We start from the raw sequence: 14,299 nt of genomic DNA, 5'->3' as shown, positions 1-14,299 counted from the left end.
ATGCTCGCCTTCCTTCACCATGAATGTGTTTTCATTTTCCACCCCCTGGCAGCTTCATGATCTTTCATTTCAATCTCAGGCCCTGGTATCCACAGGCTGTCAGTGCAGCCTAGGACAGAAGACTCTAGAATTCTGCCTTGGAGCCCTGTGATCCCAAACACTCAGTCGTGGCAGGGGCTCTCTGAAAGTGATATTCTTAGAACCCCTCTGAGATACAGGAGAGTAAGGAATAACTAGAATGCATGAGCAAGGAGATTCAGCTCAATCTATTCATTGGAAAACAAATTTAAATTTAAAACATTAAAACCTATCATACCAGTGAAGGGCGAAGGTCTTAGCAGCAGACATTTGAAGGACCAAGAATGAGCAAGACCCACCTCTCTCCTGTAGGGCTGAGAGCCAGGAAAGGGATGCAGTGACCATGTGCCCGGAACGGTCAGAGAAAACCCTGCTGATGGGGAAGGAGACATGGGGGCAGGGGGGACATTTGACCTGGACCTTCAAAGACAGGCAGGTTGTGATAGGCAGAGCTAGGAAAGGGCGATCTGGGAAAGGGCTCTGCATGGGCAAGGTCACAGAGGGAGGACCGGGCAGGCTGGAGGATGGCCAGAGGCCCAGTGCGTTCACAGGCTAGGACATGAATATGGGTGAATAGGATGACTAGGAAGAGGGCGTCAGGGCCAAGGACACCATGGGGCTGGACAGTGATGGGGAGGGAGGGAGGGAAAAGGAGAACCTAGGAGCCCCCCAGGCTTTTCTCACTGGGTCTGCCTGGGCTGCACAGACCGAAAGAGGCAGAGCCGGAATTGGGGCTTCTGGATGGGGAGGACTGGGCTCGGTCGACCTTGGGTGTCGAGGTCTGTGTCTTGGACAGCAGTGCCTACGGGCATGGAGAAGGTAGGGCGGGAGTTCACAGGAGAGGTGGGACCTGGAGGTGACTGCCACCTCCCCACTGGTCACAGCCCTGACAGTGTCACCTGGAGGTAGTGCCAAGAGTGGCCGAGGGTACGGGTTTGACAGGGAAGATGAAGGTCAAGACAGACAGGAGGGAACCCTGGATTCTTCCAGAGCCCAGGAAGGAGAGGAAAATAGAGGATGAGGCAGGTATCCACTGCATCCGGTGGGCCAGCCGCTGCCGAGGAGGCAACCTCTGTTGAGAGGGGAAGCAGAGCTGGGCTCCCAGGAGTGGTGAGGGGGTGAAGGACCCCAGATTCAGCACCACCAGCTTCCAGGCACTCGCCAACCATCTTATCCCTATCTGACTGATGCAGAAACACTGAAAGTCCAAGTGGCTTCCCTAAGGCCTCCAAGCTACTAGGCGCAGGAGCCAGGACCCCAAGCCAAAGCCCACTCTGGTAACCTTTGGACTTTGCCACCAATGGCTCTGAAGAAATTTGACCATGAAAGGAGGAAAAGGAAGGTGAGGGCACAGGGCGGCTCTTGGGCTGGCAGGCACAGACGAAGCTGCTTTGCTGCTTAACCGTAGCTGCCAGCAGCACCCTCTTGCATCCGCCGCTTTAGAGACTATTTCAACGGTGCATTCTTCCATTTCCTGCCTTAATGGGGGCATTTCTGGGGACGCCTGTGGACTGCAGGCTGGAGCTTAGCCTTGTTGGTGGCCCTGCATAGGTTGGCTGCATAGTGCTTTATGTTCTGTGTAGGAATTGTGGAGTCTTGGGGCCTGGGTGGGCTGAGGGTCCTGAGCTGTTGGTGTGCCCAGCAGACTTGCAGGGCATGGTGCCTGCCCAGCCCTCAGGGGTCCTGGTACAGCTTAGCAAGCTCCTTGGCCACCAGTCCCTGGTGACTCAGATCAGGGGTTCCAAGAACATGCTTTGAGAAACACTCCCTAGCCATTTCAGTCTGTCGGTGAACCTGCCCGCCTCTACTTCTTAAGGAAGCACACGAGGAAGCTGTTTGTGATGGTTGAAAGCTCTGGCGAGAAGGGCTTTGCGGGGGTTTCTGTAATTCTTGGGAACATGTGAAGCCCACGTTCTACTGGAATGCCCTGCACTTTTGTGAGCTTCAAATCTGAGACTCTGCTTTCATCCTCCCGTGCATGGCAGGGCGCCTTGTTAGTGTCCAGGCCTCTTGGATTGTGGTTTGGTTCAGGGGTACTGATGGCCCAAGCACTTGCCCGCGGCAGAGGAGGCCAGAGGTTGGTACGGGGCCAGTGCTCGCCACCCTGTGCCTGACCATACAGAGTCCGTCACCTGTCTGTGCCCTGCCTGTGCCCCATCTGCACCGTGTCTGCACCCTGCCTGTGCCCTGTCTGTGCCCCGTGTGCGCCCCATCTGCACTCTGCCTGCATCCCATCCATACCCTGCCTGTGCCGTCTGCACCCGCTCCACACCCTGTCTGTGCCGTCTGTGTCCTGTCTGTGCTCCGTCCCCATCCTGCCTGCACCCTGTCTGTGCCCCATCTGTATCCTGCCTGCGCCATGTCTATACCCCTTGTGCGGCCCATCTACACCCTGCCTGCACCCCATCCATATCCTGCTCTGCCGTCTGCACCCTGTCTGTGCCGTCTGTGCCCCATCTGCATGCTGTCTGTGCCCCATCGGTGCCCCATCTGCACCCTGCCTGCACCTTGTCTGAGCCCCATCTGGGCCCTCTCCATGCCCTACCTGCGCCCTGTCTGTCTAGATAGATCCTGCAGCGCCTCCTGCCTCTGCTCAGTCAGCCCCCCGCACCCCCTAGAGGGTATTGCCTTTCCATGGCAATAAGTAGCAGGTAATTTTAGTCACCCAGACCAGGAGGTATTTAGGTGTCACAGACAGAAGGCCCGGAGCCATATTGTCACTTTGCTCCTACAAAGGATATAGGATGCCCAAAATAGGAATTGCAAATCCCAACTCAAAACCTCCCCGTTCTGCAGGGACACAGGGTGCTTTGCTCCTCGAAGGAGTAGTGGACACCTCCTTATTTACATCCTTCCTGCCTAAAAGACAGTGGGGGTGTCCAGGGGACATCAGCCACCCTGCGCTGGGGCACTTCAGAGGCTCCAGGGAGCTGCCATGCTCTCTCTCCACCCCAAAAGATGGGTCTAGGGAGGCCACTGGGGCAGGCGAGCCTGTTTCTGTGAGGAGTGAACCCCACCCCCCACCGTCCTGCTGGTGTGAGTGACAGTTACCAACAGACCCTGAATGGGGGCTTTCCAGAAAAAGAAAAAAAAAATGAGTGATATCTCTGGGAGAAAGGGGCCTGTTTAGATGAAGCCTATAGGCCATTGGGGTCTGAAGTAGCAGCTGGGGATCCCAGTGACGCCAGTGCTGACAGCCCTCTCCCGGGCAGTACTGCAGTGAGACCAGGGCCTGAGGAATGTGACTCGCTCCTCATTAACTCACGAATCAGGAGCCAGGACAAGGTCACTGCCCTCATTGCCCACATCAGAGCGAGAGGAGATGTATGGTCCAGGGCATCAAGGTACCACTCAGGCCACCACCAAAGCATCAGCAGCTCACCAAAGCGTTGGCAGTGTCCATCTAACATCGTCAGGAAAGGGGGAAGCGCTAGACGGCCGTGGCCTCACAGGCAGGGAGAGTGGGGTCCGAAGGTGCAAAGACAGCATGGGGTGTCAGGGCACTGCGGGGAGAGGGACAAGGGAAGGTAAGGAGGGACCTTGGAGGTCAGAACACCTTTCACAGAGGCCTCCTGCTTCCTCTGTGCTGCTGAGCTGGGCCATTCATCTGGCCTGGATGGAGGGAAGCTGACCAGGGTCCCTCTGCGACTCTCTCTCTCTCTCCTCTCTCCTCTCTCCTCTCTCCTCTCTCCTGACACACACAGACACACAGAGCCTGTGCCACCCGCCTTCATTCCTTGCCTCACCTGGGGCCGGAAGGTTCTGGCTAAGCCTCTGGGAGCGCCACTGGGAGGGATGCCTAGGAGAGGCTCTCCCCAACCCTCCGGCAACGCAGTAATCGTGGTCACCAGTTGTTGGAGCGGCCTAGCCACCTGCTGGGCTGTATGGGTTCTGAGGGCCTGTCTGGGCCCCGTGGTACACCCATGTAGGTGGGTCTCTTGGGAGCAGTCTGTGTGAGCAGCAGGAGAGGTGGCGCCTCGCCCCAGGTTCTAGAGGGGACAGGATAACACCTGTCCCCAGGCTTGGCGGAATCCCTGGTCTCTAACGCAGCCCGGAACACACAGAGACATGAGCCAGTGTGGGGCACTGTTGCTCACATGGTGGTGGGGCTGGGTCCTGGGCCCCTGGAGCCAGTGGCCTCAGAAAGCCCCTCTAGGCTCTCTGAGTCTGTGACGCTGTGCAGCCCAGACTCCTCATTTTATAGACAGGGAAACTGAGGATAGAGGACTCATCCTATACAGCCGGTGTCATGGTGCAGCTCTCTGACTGAGGCCCCTCGATGTCCTGTAGTCTCTCCAAGCACGCCCTGCAGTGGTCATGACTGCTGACATCTGTCCCTGCCTAGACTGTGGGCCTCGTGAGGACAGAACATGCCTGCTGTCCCCATCACTTTTGTCCCCTAACTCAGCCTGACTGGTAACGCACTGGCCATGTCATGAGGCCTTGGAACCAAGCCTAGGCTTCCTGCAGGCCAGCAAACATTGTCCCCAGCACCGGCTCCCTGATTTCATCTCCCCTGGCTGTGGCAGGCAGGGAGAAGCCTTCAGAACCAGAGAGGATGAGAGGACTTCTGGCCCAACAGAGGCCAGCTGTGACACCAAGGGGTCCTTCCCCAGGTGTCTTCCCCACCAGGCACAATCCTGCTCTGAACACCCTGAACAACAGGCAGTGCCCAGGGGAGGCCTCGGGCCTGGCACTCAGCCAGACCTGGCAGGTCATCCTCCTGCAGCTGAGGATGAGACAAACCAGGTGCCTGCCGCGGTAGCTGTGGCCTGAGCTGGCATTGGTGGCTGATGGCCACAGGCTCCCCGATGCCTGTCATCTGTACTGAGGGCTCTGTCCCAGCCCCTGAGCCATACGTGGTGCCCACACTGCCAATGAGGACACAGCTTGTGTTTTTACAGCCGAGGCACTTAATTATGTTGAGGTAAATCCTTTGAACTGCAGAAACCATCCCAGCACGTCCCCATCAGGTGTTCCCAGGTGGCAGGCAGAGAAGGCCAAGGTCCCTCGAGTAGATTTCCAGGGAAGCTGAAGGGCTACAGCCCTGCCAGGACTAAGGGGTGCCGGGAGGGGGCTGGACAGCCGAGAGTGGCTGCCCCACTGCAGGAAGAGGAGGCAGGCACTTCACCCTGCTCTGGACTATGCTGACAGCGGTGTCAAGGACTCTACCGTCACCGTCGTCCTTTGAGTTGGCAGCTGCCCTGTGTTGTAGATTTGCTCCGGCACTGGCCCCCTGCTTTGTCCCCCCCGCACATTTGCTTTTAGTCCTCAGCTCCTCCCGTCTCTGTGTCCCGGGTGAGAACAGATCCTAGACCTTGTCTCAGGTCACACAGCTACCAGAGGACAGAGCTAGAACATGACCGCAGCAGACGCCTGATCCTGTGCCCCAGGCGACCCGTTCACCGGGAGGGCGCTCGCCCCTCCTGGGCCACAGTCACCAGGATGCCAGGTAAAGGGAAACCACACGGGGGTGAGACCAGCCCGCAGCCCCAGCAGCCTGGCCCCTGCTGGCTGCATATACTCCAGAGCCTGTGCTACAAGCCCAGGTGGCCGGAGCCTCCTGTAGGATTCCCCATCCCACCCCTGGAACTGGCTTTTCCTGCTTCCCACACACAGACCCTCCCCACCAGAGCAGGGTCATGGGGTCAGAGGCAGGGTCCCTGTGATGTAGAGCAGGGGTTCCTCCCCACTTGCTCCATTGGCTGCCTTCAGCCCCTGCAGACACACGGGCGCCCTCCACCTTCTCCACTCTTAGCCCGAGCCCTTCCCCAGCCGGGAACGTTCACTGAGTGGCCACATTATACCCTCCCATTTGTCTATAATTCACTTAAACATTATTTCCTTGGAGATCTGGCAGCTCTTCACTCTTCCGAATCAGGCTATGGGAAACATTTGTGTGCATCTCACTTTATTTCCTCTCTTGAACTATTAGGATAAAGTCGCAGACATAGGATTCCTGGACCCCAAGCTTTGAACCTCTACCACCCAATTTCTTTCCAAAAAAACTTGTAGAATAGTTCATGCCCCAGAACCAGCCACGTCTCCTCATAGTAGTTTCACCTCAACCTCACCAGCAATGAGTATTTTCATTTAAAAATGTTTTTGTCTGCTGGTTATGTGATTGCAGAGGCACGGCTGGCCCCAGCTTGTAGTGGTTGCTTCTGCATCTCTTTTTATTCAGTGGGGCCTTTAATGGATGTGGTGGAGTAAAGCTGCCTTTCAAATTGCTGCTGCAGCACTGCCTGGCGAGATATTAATCTTTCATGCCCCATCACGTGGTCATGGGATGGTAATCCTCTTTGAAGCCATTTGTTATTTATTCTTACAGTCCCCCGGAGAACAGGGAGGAGCCCCCAGTGCCTGGATCACAAACTCAAATACAGAGAGGGCTGCAGACATTTCAGCTTCAAGGTTGGAGCAGAGGCAGGACTGGGGCCCGCAGGAGTCCAGACCCCCAGCAAAGAGGTCGCTTCCCACAAAAGATGGTTGTTTTTCTGCTTCTCATAGAACCTGCTCTGGTTAGAGGGTTTTTTTCTTTTTAAGAGACAGGATCTTACTGTGTTACCGAGTCTGGTCTGAAACTCCTGGGCTCAAGTGATCCTCCCGCCTTGGCCTCCCAAGTAGCTGTGCCTGAAGATGTGCATTGCTGCACCCAGCTCGGTTAGACGGTTTTTAAGCCCAGGGGGTGTATATGTTTCCTGGTACCACAAGCAGGGTGGCTTGAAACAGTATTCTCTATTCTCTCATGGATCAGGAAGCCAGAAGGCAAGGTGTGGGCAGGTTTGGTTCCCTCTGGAGACCGAGGGAGCGTGTGTTCCAGGCCTCGCTCCTGGTTCCGTAGTGTTCCTTGGCTTGTCAACACACCCCCGAGATTCTGCCCCCATCGCCACATGGCCTTTTCTGTGTCTGTCTCTTTTTATATGGACACTTGTCATTGGATTTAGGGCCCATCCTAATCCAGGATGGCCTCTTCACAGGATTCCCACCTTAATTACACCTGCAAAAACCCTTTTGCCAAATAATTCCACATCGATAGGTACCGGGGATTAGGACTTGGGTGTATCTTTCATGGAACACAGTTCACCCCACACAATAGGTTTCTACCCCCAAGTCCCACCTCCAGCCCCGTCTCCCTCCAGAGTCTGGCGGTTTCCTCCTCGATGGACAGTTGCTTCCCTCTGCAGAGACTGCACACCAACTGCTGCTGGCTGAGGGGTGAGGGTGGAGTGGGGGATGTAGGAGCTGAGCTGAGGGGTGAGGGTGGAGGTGGGGACGTGGGAGCTGAGCTGACGGCCTTGGAGCACACATGATAGAAAGCCAGCCTGTGGACCTGGAGCTGGCTGAGCGTCCCCCCTAACCCCTGTGACTAGGAGTGGGATCCAGCCTGGGTCCCCTCTCTCCCTTCCTGCTGGTGTATTCATAGTTGGAAAGCAGGGCACCCTCCTGGCTCAGAGAGATGGGCTTAGTGGCCCGGGGAGGCACGGAAGCCCAGGTCTGTCTTTTCCCAGTGATCACTGTGAGGATGCAGGGCCCCCACACGGGGAGATGGGGCACAGCCTCCCACTGGGGCAGGTGGGGGTCTCCCTGCCCAGGATGCTGGCCGGAATTTCCCCTGGCAGGGAACACGGGTGCTGTGAGTGGAGGAAGGTCGCAGGGCTGGCACCCTGGGGCTGTGTTCTAATGTTCTGATCCACCCCACCCTCACCCCTCAGCTCAGCTCCTACATCCCCCCACTCCACCCTCACCCCTCAGCTCAGCTCCTACATCCCCCACTCTACCCCCCATCCCTCAGCTCAGCTCCATATCCCCCCACTCCACCCTCACCCCTCAGCTCAGCTCCTACATCCCCCACTCTACCCCCATCCGTCAGCTCAGCTCCATATCCCCCCACTCCACCCTCACATCTCAGCTCAGCTCCTAGATCCCCCCACTCTACCCACCATCCCTCAGCTCAGCTCCATATCCCCCCACTCCACCCTTACCCCTCAGCTCAGCTCCTACATCCCCCACTCTACCCCCATCCGTCAGCTCAGCTCCATATCCCCCCACTCCACCCTCACCCCTCAGCTCAGCTCCTACATCCCCCACTCTACCCCCATCCCTCAGCTCAGCTCCATATCCCCCCACTCCACCCTTACCCCTCAGCTCAGCTCCCACATCCCCCACTCCACCCTCACCCCTCAGCTCAGCTCCTACATCCCCCACTCTACCCCCATCCGTCAGCTCAGCTCCTACATCCCCCCACTCCACCCACACATCTCAGCTCAGCTCCTACATCCCCCCACTCTACCCCCCATCCCTCAGCTCAGCTCCATATCCCCCCACTCCACCCTCACCCCTCAGCTCAGCTCCTACATCCCCCCACTCCACCCTCACCCCTCAACTCAGCTCCCACATCCCCCAACTCCACCCCCATCCCTCAGTTCAGCTCCTACATCCCCCATTCTACCCCCAATCCCTCAGCTCAGCTCCACATCCCCCCACTCCACCCCCATCCCTCAGCTCAGCTCCACATCCCCCCACTCCACCCCCATCCCTCAGCTCAGCTCCTACATCCCCCCACTCCACCCTCACCCCTCAGCTCAGCTCCCACATCCCCCCACTCCACCCCCACCCCTCAGTTCAGCTCCTACATCCCCCACTCTACCCCCCATCCCTCAGCTCAGCTCCTACATCCCCCACTCCACCCTCACCCCTCAGCTCAGCTCCCACATCCCTCCACTCCACCCCCATCCCTCAGCTCAGCTCCACATCCCCCCACTCCACCCTCACCCCTCAGCTCAGCTCCACATCCCCCCACTCCACCCTCACCCCTCAGCTCAGCTCCACATCCCCCCACTCCACCCTCACCCCTCAGCTCAGCTCCTACATCCCCCCACTCCACCCTCACCCCTCAGCTCAGCTCCCACATCCCCCACTCCACCCTCACCCCTCAGCTTAGCTCATACATCCCCCCACTCCACCCCCACCCCTCAGCTCAGCTCCCACATTCCCCACTCCACCCCCACCCCTCAGCTCAGCTCCCACATCCCCCACTCCACCCCCCATCCCTCAGCTCAGCTCCTACATCCCCCCACTCCACCCCCACCCCTCAGCTCAGCTTCTACATCCCCCCACTCCACCCTCACCCCTCAGCTCAGCTCCCACATCCCCCACTCCACCCCCACCCCTCAGCTCAGCTCCCACATCCCCCACTCTACCCCCAATCCCTCAGCTCAGCTCCTACATCCCCCCACTCCACCCTCACCCCTCAGCGCTCTGTTAGAAGTGCTGCCTGGCCACATCCCTGCTCTGGGCTCCAAGTTCCCCTGTGCAAATGGAACCAGAATCTTTTCCCACAACTTCTTCCGAGAACCGTGATTGAAACCCACCTAAAATACAATGATAAGAGCTGTTGTCGAGGGATCAGACAGCAGCCTGTGTAAGATGAGCACTGGGTTCTGGGGATGGACAGTAAACAGTTCGCCTTATTCTGTGCTGGGCACTGTGCTGAGGGGCCCTGGCTGGACTCGGTGTCCAGAGTGTCCCTGCTCATGGCTGGCCGGGAATCAGCGCTTTCTGTCCCTGCGGCAGATGGACCGGCCTCTCCGAGGCTGCCATAGAGACTCGCATCAGCCAGGTGAGCTGGGAGCGCCACCACTCCCCAGACAGTTACTGCCCAGGCCTCCCTGTCCAGTCACAGCATGGGGGACTCACCTCCTGGGTGTGAGTTTGTGCCAGGCTCCAGAGAGGTGGGGACCCCAACCACACCTGGGGACAGGGCCAAGTGGCCAAGAGACCACTTGATTGCCAGTGTGGCCGCCCCATGTAAAGCAACGATCTCTTTGAAATTGCCCATCTGGGAAACACCAGGACACTGGCCTCTCCTTCCTTCTCCCATCCTGGGATTTAAGCAGTTAAAACCCACCCCCTCTGCCCAGGAAGCCAAGGCAGCAGCTTGGAGCTGGAGCCAGAGCCAGAGCCCCTCCATCCATGGGGAGCTGGGCCTCCTCTGCGCCCCCCGCCATGCTGAATCAGGCTTTGAAACGCAGTCTGCAGTCATCGTCGGGAAGTGGTTCTTGTTGTGGCCCCATCCCCCTGTGTTATTTTCCTACCTTGGCTCACTTAAAATTTCAATCTGGCTCTGAGAGGAGACTCAGCATTTCCTTTATCCCCTTTTACTGTGGATGCTTGGAAAGGAGTGGGAGAAGCTGGGCACCACAGCGTGTGTGCATCACTGTTGCCCGTACCCCTGAGGGAAGGGCTGGCCGGGAGAACCTGGGACCTCCTCTCCCATCCCTGTGCCCGTCCCCCCTTCAGCCCTCACTGATGAGCCTACCAGATGCAGAGGCTCCTTCTCTCCCTGACACTGCAGCCAGGTAGAGGCAGCTGCAGCCGCTGCCCTGGGAGGGGCTGGAGACGCTGAGGCAGAGGTAGTGGTGGGGTCTGGCTCCTCTCAGCTCAGTGTGGCCTTCAGGTGCTGCCTGGAGCTGTCTGGTTTGACATGGCTCCCTCTGAGGGAGCTGATGAGTGTGGGGGCCAGGAGTACTACCTCATCAGGCATCCCCTCACCAGCACCAATGGGGAGGAGATCCTGGAGCTGGGCGGTTAAGACCCACAGATTGTTTTCTCTGTGTTGCGAAGGGCAGGGCTTGGATTTCATGAGGCAGACGGTGAGCCAAGTCCAGTTCCACTGCACCGGGTCCCCCATGGCAGAAAGGACCTGCCCCGCCCCCCCATCACCCTGACAGTGGCTTTGCGTGCCCCAAGAGCAGCCAGCACCCAAGACAGGCTTCCCTTGTTCCTCTCTTCATCATTTTTAAGAATCACTCAGAGCCAGGCACAGTGACTCACGCCTGTAATCCCAGCACTTTGGGAGGCCAAGGCGGGCAGATCACCTAAGGTCAGGAGTTCGAGACCAGCCTGGCCAACATGGTGAAACCCCATCTCTACTAAAAATATAAAAATTACCCAGGCACGATGGTGTGTGCCTGTAATCCCAGCTACTCAGGAGGCTGAGGCAGGAGAATCGCTTGAACCCAGGTGGCGTGGTGGAAGTTGCAATGAGCGGAGATCGCACCACTGCACTCTAGTCTGGAGACGGAGCAAGACTCTGTCTCAAAAAAAAAAAGATCACTCAGGACACCAACATGGGCTGAGAAATGCTCCTGGTATCATCCAACCTGCAGCAGATGATGAAAACAAAGCTGCAATCAGGGAAGTGGCCAAGGGAGTGAAGCTCCCAAACCGCCACCCCAGAGCTCTGTCCCAGGCCTGTGGGGTCTCATACTGTGACTCCCTGTGCCACATGTGGAGGGGTCACCTGGGGGACTTGTTTCCGTGGGAACCTCAGGCCTTGGGCCTGAGTGGGGAGACGTCCGAAGCCTCTGGCCTGGGCCCAGGGTGAGGCCCCAGAGCAGCCCTGCCCGTTCCTCTGGGAGCAGCTTCAGTGAAAGCTGTAAAGCGGGGAAATTGGGCACATCCAGGCTGGAAAGAGCAAAGCAAAAGTATCCCTGGGTGCACTGCACCCCACAGTCCAACCCCTCTCCCCCAGGAGCTGCGGGCCACACTCTGAGCCTCTGTTTGAAGTGGGCCCTGACTGGACATTCTCATCTCGGCACATGAGCCAGCGTCACCCGACACCGCTATGCAGCTCTCCAAGTCCCCCTGGCCACCCCACCCTCTGTAGCAGTGCTGGGCCTTACTCTGTACCTATCCCTTGGAGTATCTGCTTTCTAGAGTGGCAGGAAGCCCGCCTGGCATGGGGTGGGGCATCCACCTTTGCAGAGTGCGGCCTTTCCCCAGCAGCTCTCTGGGTACATGAGCGGGCAGCAGACCATAAGCAGCCTGGCTAACAGGTGGAGTGGGCCCAGCAGTGTCCGTGTGCGTGTATGTGTGTGCATGTGTGCATATGTGTGTGCATATGTGTGTGTATGTGTGTGCATATGTGTGTGCATATGTGTGTGCATATGTGTGTGCACGCACCGGCACACACACCTTCAGATGCACATCCCCTGTCTAGACCCCATCAAAGCCTCCTGCCAGGACTGGCCTGGAACACACTGTCCAGCCTGGTTCTGTTCTCTCCCTGGCTTCTCTTGATCAACTTCCTGTCATGGGAGGAACTCTGACACACTTCACAAAAAGGTGTAAAATTAGTTTTAAAGGGAAAAAGAACTGCAGCATGACCTGGAATTCACTTTCCGCCCTGCGGTTCCACTGTGAAGCCAACACACCTTCGAGGAGTTGTGGGATGAGGCAGTGAGGCCCTTTGGGGCCCTGTGATTTCTATCGGAGTGCTCTCTGGCCGCTGGTGTTCCCTCTCTGTCTGTCTCTCTATGTCTTTGGCAGGTATTTCCGACACTTTAGTCATTGGCCCTTCATCTCATGATTTGGGTCATGTGTGCTATTTCTTTTTTTGTTTTTGTTTTTGTTTTTTTGGTTGTTGTTGTTGTTGTTGTTTTTGAGACAGGGTCTCACTCTGCCGCTCACTCTACACTCTGGAGTGCAGTGGCGCAGTCTCGTCTCACTGCAACCTCCAACTCCCAGGCTCAGGCAGTTCTCCTGCCTCAGCCTCTGGAGTAGCTGGGATTACAGGCATGCGTCACCACACCCAGCTAATTTTTGTATTTTTAGTAGAGAAGGGGTTTGGTCTCAAACTCCTGGCCTCACGTGATCCACCCGCCTCAGCCTACCAAAGTGCTAGGATTACAGGCATGCGCCACTGCGCCCAGTCATATGTGCCATTTCTTAGTTTGCATTTTCTTTTTAGTTAAACTTATTTCTCAAATAAGCTTATTTTAAACTGAAACTTGATGTCCCTGCAATAAAGAACCAGCATTACTTGTCATCAATAAAAGGTAACCGGAGGCAGGCATGGTGGCTCATACCTATAGTCCCAGCTGCTTGCAAGGTCAAGGCAGGAGGATCACTTGAACCCGAGAGTTCAAGTTCAACCTGGGCAACATAGCAAGACCTCCATCCCTTAAAAAAATAAAAAGTAACTGGAGAAATAAGTGGATCGATATTAACTTCAAGGCATGTCTCAAGTGTGGTCAGGGATGCACAGCACAGGCCATGCTCTGAACATCCCTGGATGAGCCGCAGCTGTGTCTGGGGACTGAAGGGAGTGCCCCCAGCCCCTCCCTGCTCCGGTCACCCCCAGTTCCTTTAGTTCACAACCCTCCATGTTGTCAAGGGCTGAGGAGTCACTGCTCAGGTGAACACAGGAGATGGGGAAGCCCAGGGTGGGGCGTGCCGCCCCACCTTCCCGTCGGCTGGATGGGCGGGGGGTCTTTCCTGGGAAGACAGGTGCCCGGGAGCTGGGCTGACCCTCAAGTGTTGTGGGTTTAAACTAGAAAGCTATGAGGACACTCTTCCCCAGAAATTGTCGTGGAAGTGGCGACCTAGTGGCAGGAGGTGCATGGAGAGTCCTGGCTCTGCAGGCGAGCGACCTGCCCCAGCTCTTTGCTCCTTAGAATTGTGTGACTTTAGCCACATCATTTAGAAGACGCGGATGATAGAGGTGGTAGAAATGGAAAGTGCAGCTCTCTCCCTGCTGTTGCCCACCACCAGGACGACCGCTGCAAACAGTGTGGGTGACCCGCTCAGACCTGGGACTCAACCACACGTTGGCGCCTGAGGCAGGTGAAGTCCCCAGCAGATGGGGAGATGCAGCATTGCTCTGAGGGAGCAGCAGCAGTGAGGACAGGAGCTTCCACATGCAGAGGAACAGGAGGGAAACAGGCAGGCAGGTGTGCCCAAAGCCAGGTGTGCGGGAGAGAGGCAGGCAACTGTGCCCAAGGCCACGTGTTCGAGAGGAGAGGCAGGCAGGTGTGCCCAGGGCCAGGTGTGCGGGAGAGAGGCAAGCAGGTTTACCCAGGGCCAGGTGTGCAGGATGAGAGGCAGGCAGATGTGCAGGGGCAGAGAGGGGATCAAGGGATGGAAAGGTAGACAGGAGAGGCTGTGAATGACTCTGGATGCCAAGCTGAGGCACTTGGATGCCGTGCTAACAGCCCTGGGCCTCCACGAAGGGCTTTTGAGAAGAGCATGGCATGAAAAGATCTGCTGTTGAAAAATAGAAATGGGGCTCTGGTGGCAGGTGGACAACCATGGTCCACACAGGAGCTTCCAAGGCAAGTGGCGGAAGTGGGCGAGAGAGGGAGTGTTCCAGGGATATCCATGTGAACAGAACCAACACCTGGAGCCCAGGGCAGGGAGGGTGGGCTGAAGGGGCACC

General features: G+C 57.2%; 1 protein-coding gene and 1 long non-coding RNA gene across 19 annotated transcripts in view; one reads left to right on the top strand and one right to left on the bottom strand.

Moving 5' to 3' along the window:
* Positions 1-14,299, top strand: part of KCNAB2 (potassium voltage-gated channel subfamily A regulatory beta subunit 2) — a 108,558-nt gene that overhangs the window by 4,822 nt on the left and 89,437 nt on the right. The window lies entirely within an intron of this gene.
* LOC144336801 (uncharacterized) lies at positions 1,457-3,174 on the bottom strand. Its single transcript, XR_013409117.1, has 2 exons — positions 2,298-3,174; positions 1,457-1,556 (listed from the first exon to the last, which is right to left on the bottom strand). It is a non-coding gene; the product is annotated as an uncharacterized LOC144336801 (long non-coding RNA).

The sequence above is a fragment of the Macaca mulatta genome, chromosome 1 (genome assembly GCF_049350105.2).
Source record: "Macaca mulatta isolate MMU2019108-1 chromosome 1, T2T-MMU8v2.0, whole genome shotgun sequence".
Taxonomy (NCBI): Eukaryota; Metazoa; Chordata; class Mammalia; order Primates; family Cercopithecidae; genus Macaca; species Macaca mulatta.
The sequence above is the reverse complement of the archived record's forward strand: the minus strand, read 5'-3'. Positions and strand labels throughout refer to the sequence as shown.